This window comes from Ochotona curzoniae, unplaced genomic scaffold (assembly GCF_017591425.1).
Source record: "Ochotona curzoniae isolate NIBS_2020 unplaced genomic scaffold, NIBS_Ocur_1.0 contig_2210, whole genome shotgun sequence".
In the NCBI taxonomy this organism is placed as follows: Eukaryota; Metazoa; Chordata; class Mammalia; order Lagomorpha; family Ochotonidae; genus Ochotona; species Ochotona curzoniae.
The window spans coordinates 15224243-15239651 of NW_024465369.1; positions in this window are offsets into that span (position 1 = coordinate 15224243).

Consider the following 15409-nt stretch of genomic DNA (forward strand, 5'->3'; position numbering starts at 1 on the left):
GAACCATGTGAGAGTTGTGTCTGTGCCTGGATCAGCTGTGACAGAACTGTAGCACCCAACAGTAAGAACTGGAATGGGTATGGGTCAGTAAGAACTGGGATGGCTGTGGGTCAGTTGGGTAAGGCCACTGTTCCTGCCGGGATAGGAGGGGAACTCAGTCAGCCTGGGCCAAGGACCCACTGGTATGCACGAGATCTGCCACTTGAAGGAAAGCTGATACAGGAGCTTCGGGAAATCCTCTGTCAGAATGCAGTCCCTGCAGGGGAGCACAAGAACCAAAGCTATGAGCAACCCAGGAAACCAGGCCAGGTTATAGTACTTGCTGGCATACATCTGGCTTAGGTCTGGAGGCAGGCCAGGCTAGGCCAGTTCATAATACCCACTGGCAGATGTGAGAACCGGACAAATGCAGAACAGGCCAGGTTGGGCCATAACAACAGCCAGTTCACGTTAGGGCCAGGAATGGAGGCTGGCTGGGCCGGGCTAGGCTGTAGCACCCATCAGCATGAGCTGGAACTGGGGGTAGACCAGACCAGTTCACCCTATAGCACATACCAACAAATGTCAAGATGAGGCAGGCCATTCCAGATTGGGCCCAAGCACACAGGAGACCCTGCATGTGAACTGGAGTAGGAAGAGAACATGGCTGGGTCAACTAACTATCCACTGGTAGATGCATAGGCCAGAGTAAGGGCAGGCTGGTTGGGCTTCACCCCAAATCAGCTGACAGGTGCTGGGACTGGTGGCAAATCCTGTCAAACTAGACTGCCGTGCGACCTGGAGAGACCAAGGATACTTAGTAAATGGAGTTATTTTTCCTGAGGCTGAGGATCCAGTAATATCACTAGCATTTGTGGAATATGTGTTGTATGGCAGATATAAGATAAAGATTTTCCCCAATATCTATTTTAGTCCATATAATAACATAGAAAATGCAAGTATTACTGAACTTACATTATAAATTAATAAAAGATAAAGATGATAAGCATATTGTTAGAGCCGCATGGGTTAGATTGTAGATCTGTTTGGTTTCAAAATTCCTTCCCCACAGGACACCATCTTTCAGGGGGAAAATAGGTTTAACAACAAAGGCAATGAGTTTGATTTGGGAAATTTTGAGTTTAAGACATCTGAGTTTAAGAATATACATGTGGAATTGTCCAGTAAGTTATTTGGAAACTTAGCAAGGGAGAAGCAAGGGAGGAAGAGAGAGGTATTCTAGACACCAAGAAGATAATATTTCAATAGTATTAGGTACCACACAAAGGTCTTTGGAACCAAGAAGGGTCCATCCTATCTGATAGGTAGGACAATAGTGACTTTGCCAAATGGACTTTTAGTGAAATAGTGGAGGATAAACGTTTAATGACCATGATATTCAAAGGATGCAGTATAAATGATGGAGAACAGAGATTTTATCTGTTCTTTATTTGTCCTGCCACAAAGACAACAACAATAAATACGTGTTGAAAACTGGACAGATGAGGAAATAGTGGCAGCTGCTATTAATAACAGCTGCTCTTTGTTGTATTTCTAGGTTCCATACCTACTGAACATCTATCTTCTCAATAGCTCTTCCAGGGAAGTGGAATTCCCTGCGTGGCATAAGTGAGGAAACTGACTGAAACCCTGTTGCTAAATAAACTGCCAGATGCAGCTGCACCTGCATGGCATGGAGATGGATATGAGATTCAAACCTGGATATTTGCTACTCAGAAATCTCTGTTCTTTCCAACACAACAAAACTATGGAGAAAGAGGTGAGTAACTGACTCAAATATTGTTCCAATTTTTACTTGTCTGCTGATTTTCTCTTTCTGCTCCCTATTGATTTGTTGTTTTGCTTCAGAGACAAGGCAGAGCTCTCAGAGCTATCAAAGTTGATCAAAGTACTAGTTATGAGATTATTCAGAGGCTAATGTAGAATCCTTGAAGTTGCTTTTTTCATTCATTCTCACAGATGCCTGTATTAATGCTTTCTGATAATCAAATGACTTCCCTCTTAAATTCTACAAAATACTAGGTCTCAACAACAAAGGATACATACTTAAGTGCTCAGCCTGAAAGACTGTTATTATGTTGCCTCCTCTTTCTATAAAGGTGATAAAATTATAAAATGAAAAGAGACAAAAGGAGCTATTGTCTGCTCAATTAAGCATATCTAAAGCACATTAGAAGTTTAGAGACAATATTATGTATTATTTAAAGAAAAAAAGTTCCATAGATCTGTATACCTGGTTCCAAGAAAGTAACAAGATGACAAGAAGAAGAATTAAAAAAAAGTGGAGACAACAGAAAAGTATGTGAACGGGGTTGTCTTAGAGTTGATCACAGGATTCCTTGTAAGTTGCCTGCATGCAGGTAGCTGCTGTTGCTCAGTACTGGATGCTCCGAGGCAGGCATATGCACTGGCCAGTTACTGGAAACCTGAGCTTTTCTGAATATCCCTTGTCATTTTCCAGAAATGTTTTGTTAAGTGGCAGCTTAGGAATGTTAAAGAGAAATGTTGCGTATCTTTGGGACATAATGGAAAAAGTGCCTTGACTTAATATTTTGGCTTTTTACACGGTGACTTATTATTGGGCCTCAGATATGATATATTTAAAAAATTTTTTAAAGATTTATTCATTTTTATTACAAAGTCAGATACACAGAGAGGAGGAGAGACAGAGAGGAAGATCTTCCGTCCGATGATTCACTCCCCAAGTGAGCGCAACAGCTGGTGCTGCGCAGATCTGAAGCTGGAAACCAGGAGCCTCTTCCGGGTCTCCCACGCGGGTGCAGGGTCCCAAAGCTTTGGGCCATCCTTGACTGCTTTCCCAGGCCACAAGCAGGGAGCTGGATGGGAAGTGGGGCCGCCGGGATTAGAACTGGCGCCCATATGGGATCCCGGGGCTTAAGGCGAGGACTTTAGCCACTAGGCCAAGCCACTGGGCCCCTAAAAGTTTTTTTTTTTTTTTTTTTTTAATATTTATTTTAGTCATTTGAAAGGCAGAGTGACAGAAACAGGAAGAGAGATGCATTCCGTCAGCTGGTTCATTACTTAAACGTCCATAGCGGTCTGATCTTTGGGGTCAGGTTTCCCACAAGGGGAGCAGGGACCCAAGTACATGGGCCAAGTTCTACTGCTTTCCCAGGCACTTTGGCAGGCAACTGGATCTGAAGCAGAGGAGCCTGGAAGTAAACTGGTACTTCCAAATGGGATGCCAGTATCACACACAGAGGTTTAACAATCTGTGTAACAAGAATACCTCCTAATTATGATATTAGTGATTTATCTGTTTGCTCTTTTTTCTTTTTCTTCATTGAGAGCAGTGATGTTATCTACCTACTAGTAATGTTATCTACCTACTAATATTTAGAAGATCATGTAGAGAATCCATATAAAAAACTAAGCACAGTGCACGGCGCTTAGCCAATAAATGTTAGGGATATTGTCATCAATATAACATTCAACTATGTGGATTCTGTTCTGGTAGGGAAGTGGTTATATAGTAAGTTGCTTTGACTGTCATGGACATGCCTGTCCTTTTGGTATCAAAAAGCAATTTAGTTTGGAGAGAAGACATAGATATAGGTGGAATTTCTATTAGAGAGTAGGCCTATTTTCTTTTTAAGATTTACTTATTATTTATTTGTTTCTATTGGAAAGTCAGATATACAGAGGAGGAAAGACAGAGATCTTCTGTCTGCTAATTCACATCCCAACTGCTACACGACTCAAGTTGAGCTGATCCAAAGCCAAGAGCCAGGGGCTTCTTCTGCGTTTCCTGTGCAGGTGCAGGGTCCCAAGGCATTGGGCCATCCTCGACTGCTTTCCCAGGCCACAAGCAGGGAGCTGGATGGAAAGTGGGGCAGCTGGGACACAAACTGGTGCCCGTATGGGATCCTGGGGCAAGCAAGGTGAGGATTTAGCCACTAAGTTACTGTGCCGGGCCCTGGCCTATTTTACTAGCTATTTCTGGAGGTGACTGTGGCTGTCTTTTAGGAGTCTGAACAGTGAACAAATAGAAATCAGAGGTAAGGGAAAGACTTAAGCAAAATCTCTTTAACCACTGTGCAAGAAGTATCCCTTTTGTAAATGTGACTGTGGTTACCTAGCTACTTTGTAAAAGTGGAATTGCTTTGGGTAAAAATGGAAGTTTAAAGCTGCCAAGGGGTTTGTTAAAAATGCAGAATACATAAATTCATCCATACACTTATTTCAGAATCTGTATTTTAAAAAGATTTCTAGTGCTTTGTGGTTTTTGTCGAGTTTGACAAACATTTTTACAGACCCTTGAATGAAATTAGCCAAGATGTACTACACATAGGACTGGTAGCTGCCGGAGCTTGTGAAATGTACCTGGCCTAGGATATACAGAGTCTGAATTATGATTATGAGAGTGTGCACTTAACAGTTTCATTTCAATAAATTCCTCCCCCCCCCCTTTTTTAAGTATGAACAAGAGGAATTGAGGAACACAGAAAAAGAAACTGAGCTTAAGTGAGAGGTGCAATACACAGTGTGAACACTAGCTGTCACTATTCTACAGTTTAAAAATGACTAGCAGTGGCAAAAAACCATAAGAAAAACATTGTCTCAATTTGACATGTAAACTTCTAGGGAAAATTAGTTCTAAGTAAACAGATTCAGAGTTTATCGAAGATCTCTAAGATGTGTAAATAGCTTACAAAGAGCAGTGGTTGGAGATTTACAGATTTTGGATGCATGCAAGTAAGTCCGACTCAGATTAGTGCTTCACTGTGTTTGAGGAAATAAAGTGAATGGTTTTGTGGTTTAAAAACCAGACTGAATTCTGAAGTTTGAAAGTATGTGAAGTGGCTCAACGAATCTGAGAATATCTTCTCATGTTTCTGGGTGGAGGTCATGATGTTGATTTTACAAAGATTTACCAGTCATTTTCACCTATAGTTTAGTTTGAAAGCTTTGTGTAGTATCCACATTACATTTTTCTTTATTTGAAAACTTGAACTATACCAGGAAATTTGCATTCAACTTATGGATTTTTCATATACCTTCGTGTGGATCACGACAATTCTGAGATATCTGTGAGCTATAAAAATGGGCATAGAGATATCCATGTGAGGGTTTTCATGAGGTTGATTCAGAAAATATAATAAATTTGAAGTAATTTATTTATTACAAAGCATTAAATATAGGCAAAGTGTTATTAAGTTTCAGATATATGATGAATAGGTTTTTAAAAATTATGTAAGTGTTGTGTTTCAAACTCTAATTGATTTTTATACATTTTGTCCGATTTTTTTTAAAGTCCCATCTGATTCAGACAGTAATGTAGTTTTAAAAAGGCTGTCTGTACACTTACATCATCAAAAAAAAAATTTTTTTTTTCCTGTTTGAATTTGTTTTTCATTCCTGGAACCCCCTGGAAGAGGAGGTAAGAATGTCACCTTTTGGTTGTCCTGACTTTGGACACTAGGTGTCAATATACAGCAAGGCAAAGCTTTTCAAATCTGTGGTGGAAAAACTGAATTAGTGAGAGGAACACTTGTGGGATGAGATTTTGTTTCCTGCTGTTAACAGAGTCCTTTAATTTGTGGTAGAGTATTCTTTCAGCTGTGATCTACGAGTCTTCACTAGGGACAGGAATTGTGTCAGGTTCACTGCTGGGGATTTTCTCTTTTCTTCCATTCCAGAACTGAAAATTTCTCACTCTGCAAAGTACTTAATTAGTCTCATTAGGCCTCCAAACCCGATACATGTGTCCAGATTTAGACATAGTGATGGAGAAGGCATGTAATTGGCATGTGGGTCCATTAGAGGAAATCGCAGGAGCCGAGGGATGTCATGCTGAGGTCATTTGAGTGGAACAGAAGGATAAGAACATCACCTGGATGGTGCACTCCTGTCACTGAGAACATTTGCTGATCTGCTGACAAACTGGAATGGGAATATGGCTGGAACTCTGAAAATCCAGGACCCTGCCTATCAAGCAGAGTGCCAGTCCCCCTACTTGTGGGAATATCAGTGTTGTTCTTTGGAATAAAGTTCTCCTTGTTGGATGATGTTTGAGTCAGTGACCCATGTGTAATAATTGTCTACAGATGTCTTTTGCTCTAACAATGTCAAAGCGTCTTGGAGCAGTTAAATTTTTCCTATATTTTAATTTTCATTGATATTTATTAATTCCAAGGCAATCATAGGAATATAAAGCGATCTTTGAACTTCACTTTCCTATTGTTTTGGGCACTGTTTATACTCACTCTTGTATTTTTGCCCTTCCTCCTATGTAAGTAAGCCAGATGATTTAGAATGCATTAGAGTTTGCAGATGAAAGTTATCTAGGCTTCATTCTCAGCAGTCTGAAATTCAGGTTAATTTTCATGCTCTGACTCATATTCTTTCAGTCCCCTTTATGCATTTGGCTTTGTCCTCAGCTATCTTATTACTGTCCCTAAGCCAGAGTAAAGGTCAGTTTCTCCTTCCTAAACTAGGATATATGGACTTGCTCTTTTATAAATGCAATGGACACCAAAGTCCACAGGCGTGCAAATTCCATATATAAAACAAATGGTGCAGGTTAAATTTAGACATAGTTTTTCCCCCCCTGAATAGTTTTAGTTTGTGGCTTGTTGCATCCATGGCTGAAGTATCCTCGGTGTTACTCAGTTCACTGTGCAATGATAACCTAGTCTTAGTTGCTTTTTCATAGAGCTACACATATGTACATGCATGCACACACACAAATGTATACCATGAAGAATTAATGACATATAAGCTTTTTGTGAGCAGGACTGTACCCCATGGCATTTAGCAATGTGGTATGTATTGTATTTATAGTTTCAAGATATCTATCCTTTGGTCATTCCCCTGATCCTGGAGCCTGGAACGTAGTAAGTGCTTAAAAATGGTTGTTGAGACAGCTGAGAGATTGATTGAATTAGTTGGCTGAAGTTCTGGATCTTTGATAATATTAGACTATGACATGTAGTGTAAAAAACTTGGCAGTGATCAGCACAAACCTTGCTTGAGCTTGCTGAAGCTTTCTGTCTTCAGCGACAATTTCCTCAGGACAAGCATCAGTTTCTCCTCTTGCTCCTGATTTCTCCTCTTAGTTCTGAATTCATACAACATTACATACCTACCCCAGACAAGGTCCCTTGCTCAGGATCATATCTGTAGGAGAGTGTTAATTACTTATCTAATTGGAGTTGTGCTGTGATTAAATGGGTTATGTGCATAAAGTACTTAGAGCTGTTCCTGCATGTTAAACTGATCAGTAGGTTATTATTTTTATCACTATGATTATAACATTATTCATTTATTACTGTGACTACAACCTTTCCTACCATCTACATTCTGAACTCTGTTGAGGAAGACATCTTCCCTTTTATTATTTTTGGTAGTTGTGCTGCGTCTCTTTGTTTCTTTATTAGTTTAACTGCAAATATAATAGTTCTATTAATTTTTCTTATGGTATTAATTTTTGCTTTGTTTTTCTTTGTTTTTGATTCCATTTATTTCTTTATCCTTTCCTTCTTCCTACTTTCTTTAGGTTTAATTTTTAATTATTTTGTAGTGCCTTATGGTAAGTTTTTGGAGATCATACTTTGTTCCAGACATAAACATTTCTCCTAATTTCTTTAATAAACTGATTTATCTTCATACTATCTATGTCAACAAGTTATGTTTTCATTTTCATGCTATTAAGACATTCTTTTTTTATTTTAGTAGGACACTATTTTTTTTTCATTTAGTCTTTATTTGTGAGTTACTTGTGTGTCATTTAATTTTTGCATACTTGGAGGTTTTCAACATTGCTAGAAAAGGCAAAATTTTGTGGGATTTCAATTCTAAGCTTATTGATTTGCTTTATGGTACTAATATGAGTTCTTAAAAATATGTTTATTGTGCTTCTGTTGATTGTAGTGTTTTATAGAATATCAGATCACATTAGTTGACAATTTGTTCACGTCTTGTATCCTTCATATTTTCTGACTCTTTATTCTATTAATTATTGTGAGAGAAGCATCATTCTTTAAGTGCGGCAGTCCTCCTTGATCTGTGGGGGATATAATCAGAGACCTCCAGGGGATGTCCAAATAGCACAGGTGGTATTGAGCTATATCTATGTCCATGTGGATATGAAAACAGATAACTTCTATTTTTTCCTGTTACACATATTTATGATGAACTGCTACCACTTAACACAATCGCTGTATAGCTTTTCTTTGGAATATCTGAGTATTCAGTAATGTTACTGTTCTATTTTGAGGTCATCATTATTAAGATAAAGGTTATTTGAATATACAAGCACTTTAATACCTGACCCTCATTGTGGCCACCGTATTACCATGGATAGTGTATGTAGCAAGGACATGCTGGACATACGAATGATTTGTGTCTTGAGCAGGATGAAGTGGGGTATCATGAGATTTTGTTATGTTACTCAGAACAATAAGCAATTCAAACCCCATGAATAGTTTATTCATGGAATTTTACCTTCATTATTTTGGACTGCATTTGACTGTGGACAACTGAAACCGTGGAAAGTGAAACCATCGTAAGGTGAGACTACCGAATAACTGGAGCTCTGCTTATGTCTCCTTTCAGCACTGTCGGTTTTAATGCTTACATTTTGAAGTCCTGTTAGTAGGTGTTGAATAGTCTGCTTTGGCTGTCGTAATAATATAACATAGACTAGTTGACTTTAATAATATACATGCGTTTTCTCATTGGACTGTGTACTGAAACATACATTATAACAGTGCTAGCAGAGTCAGTTTCTAGTGAGCACACTTTTCTATCTTGCAGATGATGGTCATCTCACTGTCATTCATAGCCGAGAAACATTTCTAAGATCTTTTCCTCTTTTTGATATCAGTTCTAGTAGGTTATGCCTAAATTCTCATAACCTCATATAACCTTAATCACCTTGGTAAAGTCCTTATTTCCAACATAGTCATGTACAGAGGGGTCAGGATTGCAGCAGATGAATTGTGGGGCCGCACAATTCAGTGATGTCAGGTACATACACATTTTGGATTGTTATATTTTCTTCAGAAATTAACTTCAATTCTCACTATGAAGTGTCCCTTAAAATTTTTCATTGTTCTATCACACTTTGATATTAATAATGCCATTCATTTTGTGTTAACATGATATGTATTTTTCAATCCTTTTATTTCTTGCATTTTTGGGTTTAAAATATAAAATTTTTCCATTTAGCTAAAATATTGAGACTACTTTTACTTGATGTTATCATTAGGTTGGTTACCTAAAGCCTACTAACTTGTTATCTTCTGTTTGCCTTGCCTGCTCTTTGTTTTGCTTTCCTGATTCCATTCCTTTTCATGGGATAACTTCGTAATCTTTATAATCATATTTTAACATTTTGGGAATACCTTCTTGTTTGATTTTTTATTGACTTCTCTTTGGTGGCCAATATGTACCTTTAACCTGATTTATATAAACAATTATTAGACTTCCATATATACAGCATAGGGAATGTACAACATTGTACTTAGGCAATTGTGATGTATTTTCTTCTCACGTATGTTGTACAACCCACACTATACTGTTCTCAGTTTTGCCTTTATATAGTCAGTTAGGTTTTGAAAAAAAAATTTTTAACATTCACCTATGTGATTCACATTTCTAGCATTCTTCAATACTTATTTGAAACATAGAGTAAGAAGACACCCACCAACGCACCCACCTACACATACACAGATTGAGAGAAATTTTTCCACGTGCTGGTTCACTCACCAGATGGCTGCAATGTCTGGAGCTGGGCCAGTTCAGGAACTGGGAGCTTGCTCCTGGTCTCCCACATGAGTGCAGGGGAACAAGCAGTTGGGGCATCTTCCTTAGGTTTCACTGGTGTTATTTTAGCTCTATATTAAGAACTTCCTTTAACATTATTGGAGGGTTATTTCTCTTGGTGATGAATTCTCTTTGTTTTTTTTTTCATCCTGAAATATTTATTTACTCTTTTAAAAAATTTATTTTGATAATTTTTACATATTTGATTAGGGTGTGAGGGGTCAAGGGATAGAAGAAAGTATGTAAGACCATTGTTTCTACAATTCTTTTTTCCTTCTTGTTTCTGGGCAGAGGGGAGAGATAAGGGGAGAAGTCATACACAGCCTCCCAACCATCTCAGCGTCCCCAGTGTGGGACATGCTCCAGGGGTCCTGCTCAAGGGATTTTGATAGTTCAGCACTTCTGGATTGCTGCTGATTTTGCTACTCCAATCATGACGAAATCTCTCTAGACTCCACTGGCTGACATAGTCTACTTTAAATTCTCCATTTGCCCAGGTATTCACTTCCAACGCCTGGCTGGAGAAGTTGATTGATTTGTTCTGTCCTCCATCCTCTTTTATGGTACCAGGTATCCTCTGCAGGTTCCAGGGTACTGACATATCCTCCATGTGCTGCTGGTTATGCTGTCCGCTGCTCTGTCTAAGCCACTGAGCAGGCCCAGTTCTGACACACATATTCTGCAGTCAGACTATGGAACCTGCAATTTTCTCCATGGTTGGAGTTCTGAGTCCACTGGTTCAGTTGGGGGGATTCCCAAAGAATCTTCATCTGAGGTGATCCCTGACCTGATTCTTGTGTGTGCATGTCAGTACAGGGTCTGGCACAGTCTGTTGCCCAAATCACCCTGTGTGCACACAGTTGTTATTGCTGGGTCAGTTGTCTCCAGCCCTGTCTTCCACACAAACTAATTGGTGTTGCAGTGCAGCCCGATTTGTCCACCACACACTCAGCCCTGACACAAACCAGTGGGAGTTGTAGCCTAGTAGGAGTAATCTGCAACAACCCCCACCAGGCCAACCCCCTGCTCTGGTTCCCGAGCTTGCCAGTATGTACAGCAGACTGGTCCTGTCTGGCCCACATCCCATTCAGCTCTCATACATGTCAATGGGCATTGAAGCCTAGTTCAACCCTATCAGCCCCACTATCCATCCCCCACATGTGCTAGCAGGTGTCACTCTCTGTCTAGTCATGCCTGTCCTAGTCCTGGTTCTCATGCTCACTAGTCAGAGTGGCAACCCAAGAGGGAGGTGCCCACTATTTCCCTAATGGACCCACTCCCACTCCTGGATCTTGCATTCTTCAGTTGGTTCTGCAGTTTCTCCCCCATGCCAGCATCTGCTAGCTGATGCTGCAGCAAAGCCCAACCAACCCTCACCCACTCTGGCTTATGCATGTGCCAGTAGGTACAGTCCTCCCAGCCTGGTTTGTCTCCGATCCATCTTATGTGCAGGCCAACAAGTGCTGTAACCCTGCCCAGCCTGGCTTGCCCCCAATCCCAGCTCTTGTGCTCACTAGTGGGAATAGTGGCCCATCAGGGGAATTCCCAGCAGCCCCCCTACAAAATTCACCCGTTCTCCCTGAGTTCTTACATGTGCTGGTTGGGTGCTGCAGCACAGTCTGACATGGCCTGCCTCACCTTGGCATTTGCCAGCGGGTGCTATAGTCTGGCCCGGCCCAGCCTGCTCTCAATTCTAGCTCATGCTATTAGGGACTACAGTCTTGCCAGCCCAGCCAGCCCCTAGTCTTGGCCCTTATGTGAACTGGCTGGTATTGCGGCCTGACCCAGCATGACCAACACACCATTCTGGATCTGGGATTTGCCAGAGGGTAATATGAACTGGCCCAGCCTGTCTCACCCCCCAACCTGAGCCAAAAGTAATCCTCTGGGTATCGTAACCTGTCCTGGTCTGGGTTGCTTCCTTTCTTGGTTCTTACCTGCAAGGAATGTGTCTCCAAGGTCCTCCATTAGAACCTCTCCCAATGCCAGATCTTGTGCACACCAGTGGGTCCATGGGCCAGCCCTACTTAGTCCACCTCCTGTCCTAGCAGGAACAATAGCTTTTCCTGACTGGTCCTCACCCATTCCAATTCTTACTATTGGGTGCTACAGCCCAGCCAAGCCAGGTCCACACCTACACACAGCTTACACATGGCTCAGCGGGGACGAAGTACTAGCCTAGCCTGGTCTACACCCATGCTGGATCTCATCAGTACCACTGGGTGCTGGAGTCTAGCCCAGTCTGGCCCATCCTAGAGCCAGTTCATACCCATGTGAAGGGACACTGCAGCCATGTGCAGATCAAACCAAAGTCCCCACTCTGATTCACCAGTGGGAATCACAACCCAGCCAGGGCAACCTCTTAACTCCCCAAATAGGCCAGATTCCAGCCACAGATCTAGCACATGCTAGTGGTTGCTCTGACCTAGCTTGGCATAGCCCCTCCCCTGTCTTGCTTTTCTTTGGGATACTGCAGCCTGGCCTGGCCCAACTGGCCTCCAGTCCCAACTTTCATTGGTGGGCACTGTAACCTGGCACTGCTCAGTCTGCTCTTATCCCTGGCTCATGCCAACCAGTAGGTATGATAGCCTAGCCTGGCATGACCTGCACTTTGTCCTGGTTTCTATACTTGCTAGTGGGTTATGGTTTGCTCAGCCCTGCCCCATCTGTCCCCTTCCAAAAACAACTCACACACGTGACGATGGGTGAAACTACCCTGCCCAGCCTGCCCAACACTCAAGCCTGAACCATGTGCTCATCAACGGGAGCTATGACCCATTAGAGGAGTTTCTCAGGTCCTCCCTCCCCCAGTATCCCCAGGTCACTCTACATGACACTGTAAATGGGCCACTCCCAGACTCAAATATCACATGCCAGAGCGTGCTTGGTCCTTACATGGCATGGCCTGCTCCATTCATCCCAGCCTTTGTATGAGCTAGTATGGATTGGCCTGCCCCACACCATGTTTTAGGGTGCTGATATGGGTGCTGCAGCTTGGACATGCCCTGCTTGTTCCCAGCCAGTATACTGGTGAGCATTAGTAAGTACCATGGTCATGCCTAGCTCAGCCCATCACTGCTACAACTCTCAAGCTAACCAAAGAGACTTGTAGTTCCATAGGGTTGGGCCCACATGCATCCCACAGAATCCATCCCCCAGACCTGGTTCTTTTGCATGCTGGTTGGTGTCATGGCCTAGCCTAATGTGACCTATCCTCTGATCCAACACTCACTGTCAGGTACTAGGATCTAGCCCTGCAAGACAGGCCCTCAGCCATAGCTTGCGTGTGTGCTGGCATGTGGTAGTCAGTTATGTTCCATGCCAATAAACCCAATCCAGGACTCCCATGTGGGCTGGTGCATCAGTGTGATCCATAAAGAACTTTGGGTCTCTTCCCTCCAAACCACTAGGTTTCATTCCCCTTTCTTAGCTGCAAGTACAGTGGCCCTGTCGTTGGATGTCCCTCAGGATTCATTTCTCACCTACGCATACAGTGACCTTATCCATGAATGTCCCTGTGCAGTAATTCCATATCCTCAAGACCCCAGAGTTTGCCACTGGGTGGCCAGCGAGCGGGTGAAAACTGCCAATGGTTGGTGTTCTGGCCACCCACAAGCCCATAATCCTCCCCCTGCCTAGCAGTGGTGGATGGAGGTGCCATGGTACCCAGTAGGAAGTCTGTCCTGGCAACGTGGCTGAGGGATCCAGATACCCGCACCGCTGCTCAGACTTACTTCTGCCCTTTATTTTTGAAAGGTATTTTCTGTTGTTTAAGAATGGTAAGTAAACAGATTATTTTTCACTTTCAGTATATTTGGCCTTCACAGTTTATGATGAGTCTGTTGTCTTCCTTCTCTTATTGTCTCATATGAACCTTCAAAAATCATCTTCTTTTCCTTATTTTGTCATTAGTTTTCAGCAGTTTGGTTATGTAGTGCCTTAAAATACAATCCTTTGTTGAGTTTGCTACTTGCTTCTGTATCTAGTTTTGTTATTGTGTTGGTGTTTATTAGCATTCTGGCTGGTGGCAATGTGAACTACTTTTAGTTTTCTGAATTCCAAGAAATTTTCTGCTTCATTCTTTGTTTTTCTCCCTAATTGAGATATTTCCTGTCAAGAATGCATAGATGTGTACTCATCCAAAATATTCTATGGATCTTGTGGCAGATCTCTGGAATCCATTTTTGTGTGGTTTCTCCTCTGTGGTACTATGCCCTGTACAATGCTTGCATTCTAACATCTTTTTCACCCCTGGGAGACTGCCTGACTATTATTGCTTGGAAACTGCCTACAGTTGGAAACTGTCTAGAGGAGTTAAGCTGGTTGATCTTTTATCAACTGGTTCTTTTTTTTTTTTTTATGATCCACAGTCCTGTATGCCTCTCTCTGTTTCTAAATCTCCTTTTCTCATATTTTCTTGTTATTTATAACATGGATATCACAACAAAGCTAAACACATTTTTCTAAAGAAAGGGTTTTTTAAATTAATTAATTAGTTAATTAATTTTGAGAGAGAGAGAGAGAATGAGGCAGAGGGAAAGAGAGGGAGGTCTTACATCTGTTGGTTCACTCTCCAAATTAATGGGACTCTAGGCACACTGAAGCCAGGAGCCAAGCACTGCATTTGGTTCTGCTGCATGGATGGCAGTGACCCAAGTGTCTTGGTCCTCACCTGCTATCTACCAAGGTGCACATTAGCAGAAAGCTGGACTTGTAAGCTGAGCTGATATTCAAAGCTAGGAACTGGATATGAGATGCAGGTGTTCCAGTGCTATCTCAAGATAACTCCAAAGACTTGCCTCTAAAATCATCACTTTTTTTTCCCTTGTAGCTTGTAGCACTGTGTCTGTGGAGGCCCTAATGGTGCTGGAAGATGATCCTGAACTTCCTAATGTCTTACCTCTGCACTCCAGTTTATGATAAAAAAAAAAAAAGAATAGCCAGAAATTAACAAGACCCATGCCTGTGTATTTTAGTAAGCTAGGTAATGGTGATTTTTTTTTTTTTTACTAAAATCACAGATTGATTGAACTATATAGCTATTTGAGCTGTATAACAAGAATAGTGGAGCAATATTATGAAATACAGTGTCCTTTTCTGCTGGAGTCTGCAAGTCTTAGAATTTGAGGACACATTACTGTATTTCAGATATAGTAATTGAAGCTCAAAGAGGTTATTAAATTTCTCTCTGGCAGACAATTGCCAGGAAGGGGCACAGTAGAATTTATATACTTACTATCTTAATGGTTTGTGAAGCACTATAGGTAAATGAGCGGCATCTTTAAGCTTGTGGCTTCATGTTAAAAGATTATTGTGTAACTTCCTAATAAATAAATACATTATTGCCTTTCAATTCAATTTTGTTTAGAAACAGCTGCTTCTGGAATTTTGCTTTGATATATTGCTTTAGCATTGACACAAATCCCTAGAGCATCAGTGCAAAATTTAGCCTCTGAATCTTCCTGAAAAAGAATACAACATTTTCATGAACAGAGTAATGCAATTTAGAAATAATACTAATGTATACACACATGAATATATGTATATAGCTTCAAAGTGTATAAAATATTATAATTTTAACATTTTCTTTTCATTAGACTTTTAAGACATCTTGATTTTT